Raw genomic sequence first — 17490 nt, forward strand, 5'->3', positions numbered from 1 at the left:
ATGAGAGAATGCAAGGCGAAATTATGGCATCTGGAATGTGTTTGCAGAATAATAACTACAAATTTTTGGCATAAATTCTGGAATTTTATAAGCTTCATATCATATAAATTTCATGGTCAGGAAGTTTCACTTAAAATTCAAGTTATTTTCTTCAAATATGTCCATTATTTCAAAAGTTATAGCCCCTTAAGCATCGTTACGAAAAATGTGCCAAAGATTCAATGATTTGGGTACTCACAATTTTTTGCACATAACTCTGGTGTTATATTAGTTGCATGCAAATAATTTATACGATTTGAAGACCACATAACACTCTTTCCAAATCATTTTAAATATTGAAGATGCAATGAATACCTCCCCAGTTATGGGCACCGGAATATTACGACGGAAAATATATCTTAATGACAAAAAATGGTCAATCTTTTTAATTTTGGCTACAACTCCGGAATTTGGTTGGGTACATTGCTAATATAAATTTTATATAAAGAACATACACCAAGCTTTCCAAATCAGCATATTTTAAAAAAATGCAATTAGTATAACAAAAGTTATGGCTTCTAGAAATGGATTACCCGGAAATGGCCAAACAAGTCAAAATTGAAATACATGAGAAATGTTGGCGATAACTTTGGTATTTTCAAAGATAAATTGAGCTAGTATCTTAGGAATTTAATGACACGATTTTGGACCTTTAAAATATATTTGTTTAATTGCACAATATAGATTATAACAAAAGTTATGGCCATTAGTAATTGAATGCTGGAAAAAAATCATTAGTTTTCAAAAACGTGCTCATTGTGTATTTTTGGTCATATCTCGGGTATTTGGTTAGATATATCCACAAATTATAATTTATTTTGAAGTTCTTACTCCATTCTTTCGAAATCAGACCCTCCTCTATAAAAATATGTGTATTCAATTGAGATGCATCGGCTGCATCAAAAGTTGTGGTTTCAAGAAGAAGGTTACTAAAAAAATACTCAAAGTTGAAAATCGTGGGTATATCACATTTTTGCCTATATCTTTGATATTTTGGCAGCGACAGCCACATTATGGATATCAAAGAAAAGATCACGCTTTATTATTCCGAAATCAATTGAATTCATAGATATTTCTTAGCTGCTATCAAAATTATGACCCTTAGAAAATGATGTAGGAAATAATTCAACATTTTCGTAAAAGTGCGCACTGTATATTTTTGGGAATATCTCTTGGATTTTGCAAATTACACCAGATTAATTTATTTAAGTTTATAGTGTAGACTTTCTTCAGTCAAAATAAATTTATTTTAATCGTATAAACTGTCTTCTTCAAAAGTTATGACCTCAAGTAGGAGGTTCCTCAAAGAATATTTAAAGTTCAGATTTTTGCGTACGTAAAATTTTTGGCGATATCTCTGGTACTTGGCAAGTTACATCAATGCAAATTATTTCAGTTTACAGTGCAGACGTTCTTCAGTCAAAGTAATTTTATTTTAATGATATAAACCGATTTCTTTAAAAGTTATGGCCTTGTGATGAAGGTAACTGAAAAAATATTTCAAGTTGAAAATTTTGCATACATTAAATTTTTGGCGATATCTTTGGTATTTGGCAAGTTACATCAATGCAATTTATTTCAGATTATAGTGCAGACGGTCTTCTGTCAAAATAATTTTCTTTTAATGATATAAAATGACTTCTTTAAAAGTTATAGCCTTGTGATGAAGGTAACTGAAAAAATATTTTAAGTTGAAAATTTTGCGTACATTACATTTTTGGCGATATCTTTGGTATTTGGCAAGTTACATCAATATAATGTATGACGATTTGAAAAACAGACTCTTCACTAACAAAATATGGCTTCACTAACAAAATATGACATTTACATAAATATAATTTCCATAATACAAAAAATATGACCTTTGGAAGATGTTGATCAATAAAATTCTTCAGATAAGAAATTTTGCGTATGCTATATTTTTGGCGATATCTCAGGAATTTGGCAAGTTACATCAATGAAACTTATGTCATTTGGAATGATAGAGTCTCCGCTATCAAAATTAATTATATTCTACCGATATATTGTAATTATTGAAAAAATTAACCGTTTTAAAAAAAGTGACGGAAAAATTCTCACTTTGCATTTTTGTAGATAACTCTGGCATTTGACAAGTTAGACCTACGTAAATTATGTCAATATAAAGAGCAGGCACTCTTCTGTTGTAATAAATGTATTTCATTGATATATACCGAATTCTTTAAGAGTTATGACCTCCCAATGTGAGTTACCAAAAAATATTGAAATTTAAAAATTTTGCGTACGTCACATTTTTGGCGATATCTCTGGCATTTGATCAACAATATCCATGTAGCATGTGTCAAATTAAAGGCTAGACTACATTCTTCTAAAATCTAATTACTTTATGGACATAATTCGGCTATTGCCAAAATTATGGCCTTTAGAAAATGTTGATGAAAATTTTTGGAAAATTTTTAAATTAGAGTTGCTTTAAATTTTGGGCTATATCTCTGGTATTTGTTAAGGTACATAAACATTATTCAGGAACATTTTATCAGGAGAAGGTAGCTCTTTAAAACTCCGCTGATTTCTTTGTCATACACCCATTACTTAAAAAGTTATAAACTCAAGAAGGGAGTTGCGCAAAAATTTGGAAAAAATTGGAAATTTGAGACACTTAACATTTTCCAGTTATCTTTTCATCTTTATCTACGTCATTTAAAATGTATAGTGTCTTAAAGCTCAGACACTAATCTTTCCAAATCTATTTTTTTTTTTGAAATATAAAAACTTTTCCAAAACTTTAGACTTTGGAAAAAAGAGTTGAGGGAAAGAAACTGCAAATTTTAGTCATTTTATCTTTTTTGCCAGTATTTCAAGTATTTGTTAAAATATTACATATCTTTTAAAAAAGCAAATGAAACGCACTGAAAAAAATTCAGATATGAAAAAAGGTCTCCAAAAAAAGGAACATAGCTTCGTTACGCACCTTATTGAAAATGTTGGTAGGGAGAATTATCCGTTTTCAGCTTCAAAATTAATTTTTGTATTTTTATTATTTTAATATATTTGTTTTTATCACAATCTTTTTGTTTTTATTTTTTAATTTTTTTTTATTAAAATTGTATTGTATTTTTATATAATTTTTTTATCACTTGTTTTTTTTTTCATCTACACAGCCTTCATGGGAGAATGAATTTTTTTTTGTGTTTTGGCAAATTTCTTATTGGCTAGTATTTACCCATTTGGAATGCTAATTTTTTGGTGTTGTTTTTGTGAATGTTTTTTTTTAAAGTCACTTTTGGTATTCCACACGAAAATTTTTATGGAAAAAAATTTACTTTAAAATTCCATGGAATATTTTTTTTAATTCAATATTTGGTGTTAAATGGTTGTGGTTTTTGGCAGTTCAATTTTTTCGGATTTTTTTGCCAAGTTAAAATTTTGGAATTTTATGGAAACAATTTACTTTAATTTGCACTAGTTTCGAAGCATTTAGTTTGAATATCACAGCTAAAATCTTGAGCCAGCTGGGCTGTTTTGGGCCTGGCTTGGTGGGCTGATCGCAGCGCTTAAATTACTTTCAATTAGCACTTCACTACGACCACTTTGGGTTGGTGTGAACTTTTTTTTGATGTTGTTGTTATTGTAATTACAGTTAGCACGGAAATATTCCCACCGAAAAAAAAACGTTTCTTCGCCTTTTTGTTTATTTATCTTCTGCCGTTTTTTTTTCTTTCAAAATTTCATCGAAATATTCCGCTGAGAGTTTAAGGTTTTGGGTTTCAATATTTTTTTTTTTAATTTTTTTCACAAGCGGCCAAAACGACGACTATCGACTGACAGATAATGCGACGAACAAACAAAGGAATGAACGAACGTCAAGTAAAGAAAACTTAAAACGTAGAAAATATTCTACCGCATCTAAGCCACGCGCTCGCCGTTTAGCAGCACCTGAATGAATGAATGGCTGTTAACTGTCTGGCAGTTTTAATTTCTTCAAATAAATATTCAAGCCATTACGACAGCGACGACGACGTTGTCGACGACAGAACGTTTTTATCGAAAGACGGCAATATCAGCGTTGTACGTATTTAAGCATTATCTTCTGCCTGAACGACCACTGAGAATACGAGCGAGAATATCGTCTTCGATCACTTGCGTCCACACGAGTTCGTCTGCCCCAGGGAGCCCACAGGCAGGAGGGGGGAGGGGAAGGGGGAGTAGTAATTTGTAAGAATATCAAACACAAATGTCATCAAAGTGTCCAACTTATCTACATACAGCAGCAGCAACAACAACAACAAGTAATATGGTAGTTTTTTGTTCAGAATACAGTGGGGGACAAAAGTGAGGAAACAAAATCTTTCTCAAAGGGTTGAATTGAAGGTTTCCCAAGGAATTCTTTATGCCGACAAGTTAATTGAAGATTTCCAATGGAAATTTCCATTCAGGTTAAATGGAAGATTTTCTATGGAAATTTTTAGCAACAAAGATGTAGTAAAAAATCATATAAAAAATGTAATAAAAAAATTATATTCAAATTTTGTAATAAAATTTTTATAACATTTATAAAATCTAAGCAGCCATGTGTCAAAAAAAATTGATATAAAAAATGAAAAAAAAGATATCAAAAATTATTTTTGAAGTTGAAAACCTGTATGGATTATTATTACCCTTGCCGACATTTTCAATTAGGTGGGTGGTAAGGTTCTAAAGTTCAATGGGTTCTATTAAACCCAATGTCTAAGGCACATTTCGTTCAGAATCTAATGCTATTCAGAGTTTATTTCATTTCTGTTTAAATAAAAATTTAATACTTGAACCAAAACTTGAGAAACTGCAAAAAATATTGAGTGACTTTAAAAATTTTCAATTTGAAGCGTTTTTCCAAAACACCCCTCTTGGTGGGGCCAGAACTTTTCCAAAAGTCCATAAATACAAATAAAATAAATTAATATTGAATGCTTATACTCTGACCTTTCAATAGGCATGCATTTTGTATGACATAGTCACACAAATTCGTGAGATATCATCAAAAATTTAAAGATACTCAATATATTAAATGTTGCAACATTTTTTGCGCAACTGCCTTTTGAGATCATAACTTTTTAAGTATTCTACATATAATGACATAATCAATGAAATTTTGAGGAACTACAGTCGTTTGTTAAGTTGCATTTGAATTACGTTTATGTACCTCACTAAATTCCAAAGATATAGGCAAAAATATGAAGTATGCAAAATTTCAAATTTCACAATTTCATTTCGTCGTTATTTTCAAAAGGTCATAATTCTCATAATATTCGTTGTACATACTTTAAAAGTTCAGATCTTCAAAGAATACATCCTAGCCTTTAAATTGACATACAAAATATTGATATAGCTGGTCAAATACCAAAGATATCGGCAAAAATGTAACGTGCGAAAAATTTGGGAATTTGAGGATTTTTTTGGTAAACGTCTTTGTGAGGTCATAACTTTTAAAAAAATTGTCGTAAATCAATAAAATAGGTTTATTTTAGATGAACCTGAGTATCTCCTTTACATTGGTACTAATTACTTTGATTTATTGACGAAAATACCCGAGATATCAACAAAAATACACAGTACGTACACTTTAAAATCTTTCGGTTTTTTAAACGTCACCATATTCTAAGGGACATAATTTAAAAAATATTCGCTACGCATCCCTTTATGAATACACATTTTTAAAGATTACAATTCATTCTTTCAATTCGCATACATAATATTGTTATAGCTTATCAAATACCAGAGATATCGGCAAAAATGTAACATGCGCAAAATTTGGAAGTTTGAGGATTTTTTCGGTAACCATCTTTGTGAGGTCATAACTTTTAAAAAATTTTTTGTACATCAGTAATTTTTTTTATTTTAGATGGATCTGGACCTGGACCTCTCCTTTACATTGGTACTAATACTTTGATTTTTTTACAAAAAAACCCGAGATATCAAGAAAAATACATAGTACCGATATTTTGAAATCTCGCATCAACATTTTCTAAGGGACATAATTTTAAAAATATTCGCTACGCGCCCTTTTAGGAAAACACGTTTTAATAGAATATATTCCAGCCTTTAAATTGACATACGATTTATTAATATAGCTGATCAAATGCCAGAGATGTGGGCAAAAATGTAGCGCGCGCGAAATGTATATATTTGAGTTCTTTTTCGGTAACTGTCTTTGGAGGTCCATAACATTTCGAAAATGTGTAGTGCATCAATAAAACAAGTTTATTTTAGATGGACCTGAGTCTCTCCTTTACATTGATACTAATTACTTTGATTTAGCGACGAAAATACCCGAGGTATCAACAAAAATACATAGCACGTACACTTTAAAATCTTTCGGTTTTGTTGCGTCACCATTTTCTAAGGGCCATAATTTTAAAAATATTCGCTACGCGCCCCTTTACGAATACAGATTTTTAAAGAATACAATCTATTCTTTCAATTTGCATACATAATATTGATATAGCTGATCAAATACCAAAGATATCGACAAAAATGTTGCGTGCGCAAAATTTTGGAATTTGAGGATTTTTTTGGTAAACGTTTTTGAGATGTCGTAATTTTTGAAAAAGGACAATAATATCATTCAAATAAAATTATTGCTGCAGTAAAAAGCTTGTTCTATGAACCGAAATAAATTAATTTGATATAACTTGCAAAGTACCAGAGATATAGCCAATAATATAAAGTGCGCATATTTTGAAATGTGTTGAATTTTTTCGTCCATTATTTTCTACAGAACCGTATTATGAAAGAAGATTGTAAATGTCAATTTTTTTCTTTGATTATAGAAGAATAAAATGTGACCTTTAAAGTGGTACCCAACATTTTTGCTATTTTTGACAAAATACCAGATATATAGCCAAAAATGTAACATACATACAATTTCCGAATTGGAATTTTTTTTCAGTAGCATTCCTCTTCCGGCCATAACTTTGGAGAAAGTCCATGTACATCGATAAAATAAAATTATTTTGACTGAAGAAAGTCTGGACAATAAATCAAAATATATAAAATTATTATGTCTTGTTTTTGCAAAATGGTCTGGCTTTATCCCTTTATTGTTGTTTTTATAAAAACAACGTTTGTTTATTAGTGGAGAACGATGGTAATGTTTACCAGGGGGTAAGGCAGGGAATACCTAGGTTTCGGAAAGAGCCACCAATCCTCATCAGTTCCCTTGTTTTTGCCTGGGATATTCTCCCCAGAAGTTATTTTAAAAATAACTTCTATGACAAAAAAAAACATTTTTTACCCAAGTGACGAGATCGTAAGCTCAATAGAAGAGGAACCAAAGAATTAAATAAAACTAAAATTCTCTTGGAAAGTCTTCTAAATCTTACAACCGCACTTATAAACATTTACATCTTTCTCCACTTGTTATGCTTTCGTTCAGCCTGAACGAAGCAGCATAACCATGTAAGTTGGTTTTGTCTGTTACAACAAAAACCCCTTCGTCGACCGTGCCTTGTCTATTAATAGAACAGTGTGGCTTGTTTGTTCGGGATACCGTAGTATTTTGTTTTTGCAAAATGGTCTGGCTTTATCCCTTTATTGTTGTTTTTATAAAAACAACGTTTGTTTATTAGTGGAGAACGATGGTAATGTTTACCAGGGGGTAAGGCAGGGAATACCTAGGTTTCGGAAAGAGCCACCAATCCTCATCAGTTCCCTTGTTTTTGCCTGGGATATTCTCCCCAGAAGTTATTTTAAAAATAACTTCTATGACAAAAAAAACATTTTTTTTTTTACCCAAGTGACGAGATCGTAAGCTCAATAGAAGAGGAACCAAAGAATTAAATAAAACTAAAATTCTCTTGGAAAGTCTTCTAAATCTTACAACCGCACTTATAAACATTTACATCTTTCTCCACTTGTTATGCTTTCGTTCAGCCTGAACGAAGCAGCATAACCATGTAAGTTGGTTTTGTCTGTTACAACAAAAACCCCTTCGTCGACCGTGCCTTGTCTATTAATAGAACAGTGTGGCTTGTTTGTTCGGGATACCGTAGTATTTTGTTTCATCGTTCTCCACTAATAAACAAACGTTGTTTTTATAAAAACAACAATAAAGGGATAAAGCCAGACCATTTTGCAAAAACAAAATACTACGGTATCCCGAACAAACAAGCCACACTGTTCTATTATTATGTCTTGCAAAATGCCAGAGATATCTCCAAAATTGTAAAGTGCGCACATTTTTGAAAATTTTGAATTTTTTCATTCATCATTTTCCAGCGAACTTTATTATAGAAGTAGATATTAAATTTTAATATTTATTTCTTGATTATAGAAGAATAAAGTGCGATCTTTAAAGTACTAATCAAAATTTTTGCTATCATTGACAAAATACCAGAGATATAGCCAAATATGTAACATACGCAAAATTTGCGACATGGAATATTTTTTTCAATAACCTTCCTCTTCCGGCCATAACTTTTGAGAAAGTCCATGTACATCAATTAAATAAAATTATTTTGACTGAAGAAAGTCAACACTCTAAACTAAAATAAATAAAATTGCTATGTTTTGCAAAATGCCAGAGATATCGCTAAAATTGTAAAGTGCGCCACATTTTCGAAAAAAATTAATTTTTTCTCTCATAATTTTCTACTCGACCTAATTATGGAAATGGATAGTTAATATCAATTAATTTCTCTTGATTTTAGAAGGACAGAGTGTAATCTTTAAATGGAAATTTATAATGTTGGTAATCCCTAACAGAATCCCAGAGATATAGGCAACAATGTAAAGCACGCAAAAATTTCAACTTTGAGTATTTTTTGGGTAAGCTTTTTCATGAGGCTGTATTTTTTGATGAAGTCGAAGTCCGCTAACGAAATATATTTTTTTGAGAGAAGAGGGTCTGCCTATAATTTGAGTGCAATTTTGTAATTGTAACTTATCAAATACCAGAGATATAGCCAAAATTGTACAGAGCGCGTAGTTTCGAAAAAATTGAATTTTTTTGTTCATTGTTTTCTAGTTGAAATAAATATGAAAATGGGTAGTTAATATTAATAGATTGTTCTTGATTTTAGAATAACAAAGTTTGATCTTTAAATAGATATTTAATATTTTGTTATCGCTAACAGAATACCAGAGTTATAGGCAAAAATATAACATACGCACAAATTTTAACTTTAAATATTTTTTTCGGTGAGCTTTTTCATGAGACCGTAAGCCAATGTTCGATGAAGCCAATGTTCGCCAACTTAAAATATATATTTTGAGAGTGGAGAGTCTGCCCTATAATTTTACTCAAATTTTATTAGTGCAACTTATCAAATACCAGAGATATCGTCGAAATTTTACAGTGCGCACATTTTCCAAAATTTTGAATTTTTTGGTTCATTATATTCTAGTGGGCATAATTAGGGAAATTGATACTTAATATTAATAGATTTTTCTTGATTTAAGAAGAATAAAGTATGATCTTTAAATGGAAATTTATAATGTTGGTAATCACTAACAAAATACCAGAGATATAGGGAAAAATATACCATACGCAAAAATTTCAACTTTGATTATTTTTTTCGGTAAGCTTTTTCGTGAGGTCGTAACTTTTAATGAATCCAATGTTCGCCAACTTAATGAATTTATTTTGAGAGAGGAGTGTCTGCCCTATAATTAGACTTCAATTTTGTTAGTGTAACTTATCAAATACCAGAGATATCGCCAAAATTGTACAGAGCGCACACTTTCGAAAATTTTGTATTTCTTGGTTCATCATTTTTTAATCGGCCTAATTACGAAAATGGATAGTTAATATCAATACATTTTTCTTGATTTTAGAAGAATAAAGTGTGATCTTTAAATGGGTGTCTATAATGTTAGAATCGCTAAGAGAATATCAGAGATATAGGCAAAAATATAACATGCGCAGAAATTCCAAATTGGAATATATTTTTCGGTAAGCATTTTCATGAGGTCGTAACTTTTGATAATGGTAACATACCGAAACTATGTACACTTATAATGATAGAGGAGGGTTTGACCTTTATTTAGACATACATTTTGTTGGAATAACTTATCAAATACCAGAGATATCAGGAAATTTTAAAGTGATTTTTTTAATTCTTATATATTTTTTGGTTAATTTTGTCTATGGGATTCTCCAGTTGGTCTGAATTGAAGATTTCCCATGGAAACTTTATTCAATCGGTTTGAATTGAAAATTCCCAATGAGGGTAGCTCACATTTGCCCTCCACTGTATACGTGCACTGACTACTAAAATGATCACACCTACCCATCGGCGTATTTGTTTGTTTGCTTCGAACATTATTAGACAACATAGACGAGCATGTTCGAGTCGTCTAGTTTTCAAACGAATTTTGTTCGGTACTTTTTTCTTCGCTCGCTCTCATCGATAATAGATTTTCATCCTGGTCAGCATATTTGATTTGATTTGAAATTCTTGGAAAAGACATGATTTAATTTGTTCTTGTTATTTGTTGTGGCTGTTGAAGTGGCTAAAACTTGTCCGAAATCTAATCGGTATTCATATCGCAGGTAATCGAAGTCACCATACCGCCAAATCATTTATAGATTCCATAATTATGACCAAAAGAAATCACGAGAGTTGTTTTGTTTTGGGATTTGATGGGTATTAAGGAGGAAATTGCAACGAAGTAGTAAAGGCGATAAGATAGCATGCTGCTCAAGTGGCAAATGGTGGCAAAATCGATTTGAAAATATTCTGTGATTTTTTTTCTGCCATTTGCTTTAAAATATTGATAGGGAGTTATCAAATCGAAATCGAATCCAATGAACTTTTTTTTCGAACGCTTATTATTGTATTTGCTTTGATTTTGAAAAAAGCTGGTTAATTCTGGAATTTTATTTAGTTTTTTTTTTTTTTATAGAAGATTTATTATGGGATTGAATTGAAATTTTCCAAGGAGGAATTTGAAGATTTCCTATGAGAATCCTTGCATTTCGTGGAACAGAAAAATATGGGTCTTTAAATGAAGATGGCGTTTTTCTGGAAAGATTCTCATTTCCTAAGGAGACCTTTGCCGAGATGAATTGAAAATTTCCTTTTTAATTTCCCCATTCTGTCTTGCAGGATTTCCTGCAGGATTCAAGGCTGAATTGAACATCTCCCCCCATCCCTCCCCCGAAATAATTTACAAAATAAAGCAATTAAGCCAAACAAAACAATTCTGAATCACTTCCAGACACACTTCAGCTCACTCGATTAATATTCAGCATGAGTTTCGCTATTGATAAAAATTTAACGCTGAGAGCCAAAAGAAAACAAAAACAAAACGCCAATGTAATGCCTAAATGACATTCCTTCCTTATTGTTCGGATTTTGCAAAAAAAACAAAAAAAAAAATTAAAAAAAATACTGCCATTAATCGCCATTGATTCTAAAACAATTAAAAAATAATTTGGCCAAGATTTTTCCACGTAGTGCGCAAGCATTGTTTTAAATCTCCTCCGAAAATGGGAGAAGCTAATTTCAGCAAAACAGGAAAAGACCCTGAGAAGTGTCAGTGATCCAGTAATCTGAAACTAATTGCCTTAAAAGCCAAATCAAAAGCCATGTGCAAATTATCTTTATTAGCCTAGCGAGCGTTTCCCCCACCTTTGTTTTTTATCGTTTTCTGGTTGTAGCTACTACCCGCCTAAATGCTATCTCATAATTGTACTTTAAGCGATGACAAAACAAACAGGGAAGACGAACATCAAAGGAAATTTAATTTAATTTTCAACTCTATTTTTTGATTTGTGAATTATCAGCGCGGTGGCAGATTTTTAATGATATCAGCGCGTGTGATAATTAGGTCAACAATTTTCAAATCAGCTCAGGATGAACAAAGTTTCCAGCATGAAATCTTAAAATTTTCAACAAAGTTTCCTCCATGAATTCTTCAACTCTTCAACAAAGATTCCTTCACAAAATCTGCAATTTATCTCGGCTCACCACCTACAGTGAATTTGGAGGGAGGACAGATTCCTAATTAACCTCAACATCGTAGTAGGGTGAAGTATTTTGGATGAAATTGGCCCAGTTTAAAAAGAGGCACAAATAGACTAAAAAATGTTGAATACCCAAATGAAAAGCAATATTTATGGATTTATAGGGGGTTTGTAGATCCGACTTTCTCAGAGACCTTATATGAAATTTGATGAAGAATATTTTCTTCTTTAATAATGAGTCTCTAGGGTAGAGTTTTGTAGGTCAAATTGGCCAAGATTCAAAAATGCCAAAGTTTACTAAAAAATTGTCAATATCCAAATTGCAGGCAATATTTTAGGGATTTATAGTGGATCTATGGATTCTACTTTCTCAGAGACCCTATATGATATTTGTTGAAGAATATTTTTTTCTCTAATACTGAGTTCCTAAGAGAAAGTTTTGTAGGTTAAATCGGCCAAGCTTCAAAAAAGGCCGAGATTTAATAAAAAAAAGTTCAATATCCAAATTGCAGATAATATTTCAGGGATTTATAGTTGGTTTAGAGGTTTGGGTTTTTCAGAGGTTCTACATAAAATTTGATGAATAATATTTTCTTCTTTAATATTAAGTTTCTATGGTAGAGTTTTGGTGGTCAAATCGTTTAAGTTTTAAAAAAGGCCGAATGTGACTAAAACTTTACAAAGCCCCTTATTTCAAATTGTTTATGCCATGAATTACAGTAGGTCCACAGTTTTAAGTGTCTCGAGACCACATTATAAAATTTGGTAGAGATTATTTCCTTCTTTGATATTCGGTTTCCAGGGTTGAGTACTTTGGGTCAAAATGGTTCAATTAAAAAAAATTGAAAAATTGACTAAAAATTTTGAAAATCCAAGTTTCAGACAGTTTTTTGATGATATATAGTGGGTCTAGAAATTTGATTTGCTCAGGATCCCTTATGAAATTTAATGGAGAATATTTTTTTCTTTAATGTTGAATTTCTAGGGAAGAGTCTTGTTGGTCAAATCGTCCAAGTTTCAAAAAAGGTCGCAATTGACTTAAAATTTATAAACAACTCATTTCAACTGGTATTTACATAATTTATAGTAGGCCCACAGGTTTAAGTGTCTCAGGGACCCTATATGAAATTTAAAGGAGAGTATTTCCTTCTTTAACATCAACTTTCTAGGGTAGAGTATTACGGGTCAAATAGGCCCAATTTAAAAAATGGGCGGAATTAACTATAAATTTGTTTAAAGGCCAATTCCAAGCTACATTTTATGGATATATAGTGAATCTACAGATTTGAGTTTCTCAGAGACCAGTTATGACTTTTGGTAGAGATTATTTCCTTCTTTGATATTAAGTTTATAGGATAATGTATTATGGGCCAACATGTGCGTAGTTTCAAAAAAATGGGCGGAATTAACCATAAATGTGTGTAAAACCCAGTTACCAGCAATACATTGTTGATTTATAGCGGCCTTACATTTGTAGGTTTCTCAGAGACCCTCTATTAAAAAATTATGAAGAATATTTTTTTCTTAGACAACAACTTCCTAGGGTGGAATATTGTGGGCCAATTTCTAAAAAGAAAAAAAATCGACAATAAAGTTGTAATTGCCCCAATTAAAAGCAATATTTTGATGATTTATTTTGGACCTACAGTTTTGAGCTTCTCAGACAACTAGCTTCTGGGGAGAAGTTTTGTGGGTCAAAAAAATGGATTTTGAATTTTGGTTTTTTTTGAGACCCCTTATGAAATTCGATGAGGAATATCTTCTCCTTGGTCTCAAGTTCCTAGGGGATAGGTCAAATTGGCCCCGATTTAGAAAATTTCGAAATAAACACAAACAAATTTATTACACAACAAAATTGGTGCAAATATTTTGGAGACATATATCAGGTCCACCGATTTCTTTTGTGTGTTGACCTATAATTCGATGGGAAATATGTTCTTTCTTAACATCAAATTCATAGAATGGAGATTTGTGGCTTAAATTGGCATTCCTTTAAAAATAGGGGAGTTTTTCCAAAAAATATTATGTTACTATATGCCTAAATTTCCAATGATTTTTGAAGATATATATAAGGTATACAGAATTTTCTTGTGAGCGGACTTATCATGAAATTCTATTGAGAATATTTTCTTCTTTAGCATCAAGTTGATAGAGGGGGTATTTGATATTCCAAGTGACCAATATATAAAAATAGTTCAGTTAAAAAAAAAACAAGAACTTTAACTATCGAAATTTAAGAGATATATAGAACAGATATCGATTTTGTGATTTTGGTGACCCATAATGAAATTCGAAAGAGAGTATTTCCTTCATTGACATCAAGTTTCTAGGGGGAAGACTTGTGGGTCAAATTGGCAAGCTTTCAAAAGCTTCTAGATTTTATTAAAGAAAACTCAGCACATTATTTTTATCACCCGATATTGGAAGCGAGATTTCGGAGACATGAAGTATATATAACGATATCCTACCTTTGGAGACCCCCAGTGAAATTCGATGGAGCACATTTCTTCTCTTGACATCAAATATCTAGAAGGATGATTTGTGATACTTTGAATAAATTTGAGGTTCTGTTAAAAACCCTCAATTAGTCAAAAACGTATTTTTAAATATTCAAATTGGCGCTGATATATTTGGCTTATTTGTTATACATTGAAATTCGATGGAGAATATTTCTTCTCCTATAATCAAATACCTAGGAGGATGATTTGCGGTATTTTTTATAATAAAATTGAGGAATAGTTGAAAATCTGCAATTAATCCCGTCGAAAATTGTAATTTTTATATATACAAATTTGCATTGATATTTGCGATATATATATTATAGATACCCAGTTTGTTAGTTTGGTGACCCATAATAAAATTCGACGGAGAATATTTCCTTCATTGGTATCAAGTTCCTAGGGGAAAGATTTGTGGGTGAAATTGACAGAAAATTAAAAGCTTGTGAAATTCTTTAAAAATCTTCAATAAAGTATTTCTAAACCTGATATTGCAAGGGCGATTTTGGAGATATATGGTATATATTCGAAGATCTTCCATTTGGAGACCCCTAATGAAATTCGATGGAGAATATTTCCTTCATTGGTATCAAATTTCTAGGGGGAAGACTAATGGCTGAAATTTACCAAAAATTAAAAGCTTGTGAAATTCTTTAAAAATCTCCAAAAAAAAAATATTTCTAAAGCTGATATTGCAAGCGAGATTTTGGAGATATATGGTATATATACGAAGATCTTCCCTTTGGTGACCCCTAATGAAATTCGATGGAGAATATTTCCTTCATTGGTATCAAATTTCTAGGGGGAAGACTAGTGGCTGAAATTGACCAAAAATTAAAAGCTTGTGTAATTCTATAGAAATCTTCAACAAAGTATTTCTAAACCTGGTATTGCAGGGAAGATTTTGGAGATATATGGTATATATCCGAAGATCTTCCCTTTGGAGACCCCTAATGTAATTCGATGGAGAATATTTCCTTCATTGGTATCAAGTTTCTAGGAGGACGACTTGTGGGTAAAACTGACAGAAAATTAAAAGCTTGTGGAATTCTTTAAAAATCTTCAAAAAAATATTTCTAAACCTGATATTGCAAGGGCGATTTTGGAGATATATGGTATATATCCGAAGATCTTCCCTTTGGAGACCCCTAATGAAATTCGATGGAGAATATTTCTTGCCTTGACATCAAATGCCTAAAAGGACGCTTTGCAGGAGAAATTACCCTAAACTTGGAGGTCTATTGCAAATCGTCATTTTACCCCTGATAAACGGGTTTGCCATTGTAAATTTCACCCAAATTGTTATTATAGTTGTTGATATTTCCCCAATTTAACTGAAACCATTATCTACTCATAAACACATGCTCAATAAAACAAGTACTAATTGTATTGATAGTGTCAGGAAAATGTCTATGCAAAGCAAAACTCCGACACCCCCTCATCTAAAATTAGTATTAAATATTTGACACTTCAGACAAATTATGTAGCCATTCCATGGATTTTTTTTTTTTTTTGGTGATTTATTATAGATAAGAGTTCCAAGAATCAGTACCTGACAGGTAATAGTAGTAATGCCCTGGAATAGCTACTACAATTATCAGACAAAATACGTCACAATTTCATGTCAAAACTAAAATCAAAACCCATAAAAAAATAATCATGAATATGTGATGAGAGTTATTAAAAATGTGGGGAGGCATTAATCATTCCAGTAGGATTGTGACAGATTAAATGGCCTACAGCTGATAGCTGGTGTCTTCAAACAGCTGATTAGCCATATGACTGTCAAGTCTTGTTTACATAACGAAGGCAATTTGAGAACACACAAAAAAACCCATATTTAATTGTGAGTTTAGAGATTTTCCTCTCATCAATCAATTTCTGAGGTACTCCTATCTCTGCCCCTTAACTTTTTGAATTATTTTGATTTCCTGGAATTTGCTTGGGTTCTATTCCCGTAGTCGTAGTGTCTAACTCGTTTTTAATACCGGCAATTATGCTGATAGTGTCACAGTTTTTACTATACCAAATAAAATTCTTTGGGTTAACGTCATCAACTGTGTTCGGACGTCATGCCAATTAAAAAAAAGGTTCAATTATTTATTTTGAAATTATTTGGGATTTTAGAAGAACAAAAAAAAAGATTTAATGAATATTTATGACACACGCTCACATACACAGAACAAAGGAAAAGAAGAAAAACAACCAAACCAAGAAATTGACGTAATTGCCAAAAGACCTGCCAACGATGAGCTCTCTAAAGTGAAATACTTTTTTTTTGCAAAGAAAAACAAAAATATTAGTAAACAATATGGAAATTATTAATGTAAACAAGAGTGTTTTAACATCTTGTGGTGTTAAAATCGTTTTTTTTGTTTAAACAAATTTTATGGGCAATTAAATTTGATAGACAATGGTTATGGAAATTTTGTTTTGAAAATGCAAAGTTAACTACGACTCGCAGTATTTTTTTGTTTATCCCAATTTGCATTGATATTTTGCAGATATAGATATTGCACCTACAGATTTCATTTATTTTGAGACCCATAGTGAAATTTGATGGGGAACATTTTCTTCATTGACATCAAGTTGCTAAGGTGAAGTGTTGCGGGTCAAATCGGACAAATTTCAAAAGCTTTTAATATCAAGATACATGAAAACCCAAATTTGGAGCGCTATTTTAGACAAATATATTATATACACCGATTTCTGTTGCTTGGTGACCCATAGTGAAATTCGATGGAGAATATTTCCTTCATTAACATCTAGTTTCTAAGAAGAAGTGTTACGTGTCCAATCGGCCAAAATTCAAAAGCTTTATATATTAACCACAAGATACATGAAAACCCAAATTTGGAGCGATATTTTAGACATACATGTTATGTATACCGATTTCTGTTTCTAGGTGACCCATGGTGTAATTCGATGCAGAATATTTCCTTCATTAATATCAAGTTTCTAAGGAGAAGTGTTACGGGTCAAATCGGCCAAGTTTCAAAAGCTTTTAATATTAAGCTCAAAACACAT

General features: G+C 31.5%; 1 protein-coding gene across 2 annotated transcripts in view; it reads right to left on the bottom strand.

Moving 5' to 3' along the window:
* Nucleotides 1–17490, bottom strand: part of LOC101888854 (uncharacterized) — a 91143-nt gene that overhangs the window by 14609 nt on the left and 59044 nt on the right. Inside the window, exon 1 of one of the 2 annotated variants that reach the window (XM_005191443.4) lies at nucleotides 2990–4297. The exons of the other annotated variant lie outside the window; for it this stretch is intronic. The gene's annotated coding sequence lies outside the window, so the exon portion shown is untranslated. Of the gene's footprint in view, nucleotides 1–2989; nucleotides 4298–17490 lie in introns of those variants that run through there. 2 annotated transcript variants of the gene reach the window in all.

This window comes from Musca domestica, unplaced genomic scaffold (assembly GCF_030504385.1).
Source record: "Musca domestica strain aabys unplaced genomic scaffold, Musca_domestica.polishedcontigs.V.1.1 24, whole genome shotgun sequence".
Lineage (NCBI taxonomy): Eukaryota > Metazoa > Arthropoda > Insecta > Diptera > Muscidae > Musca > Musca domestica.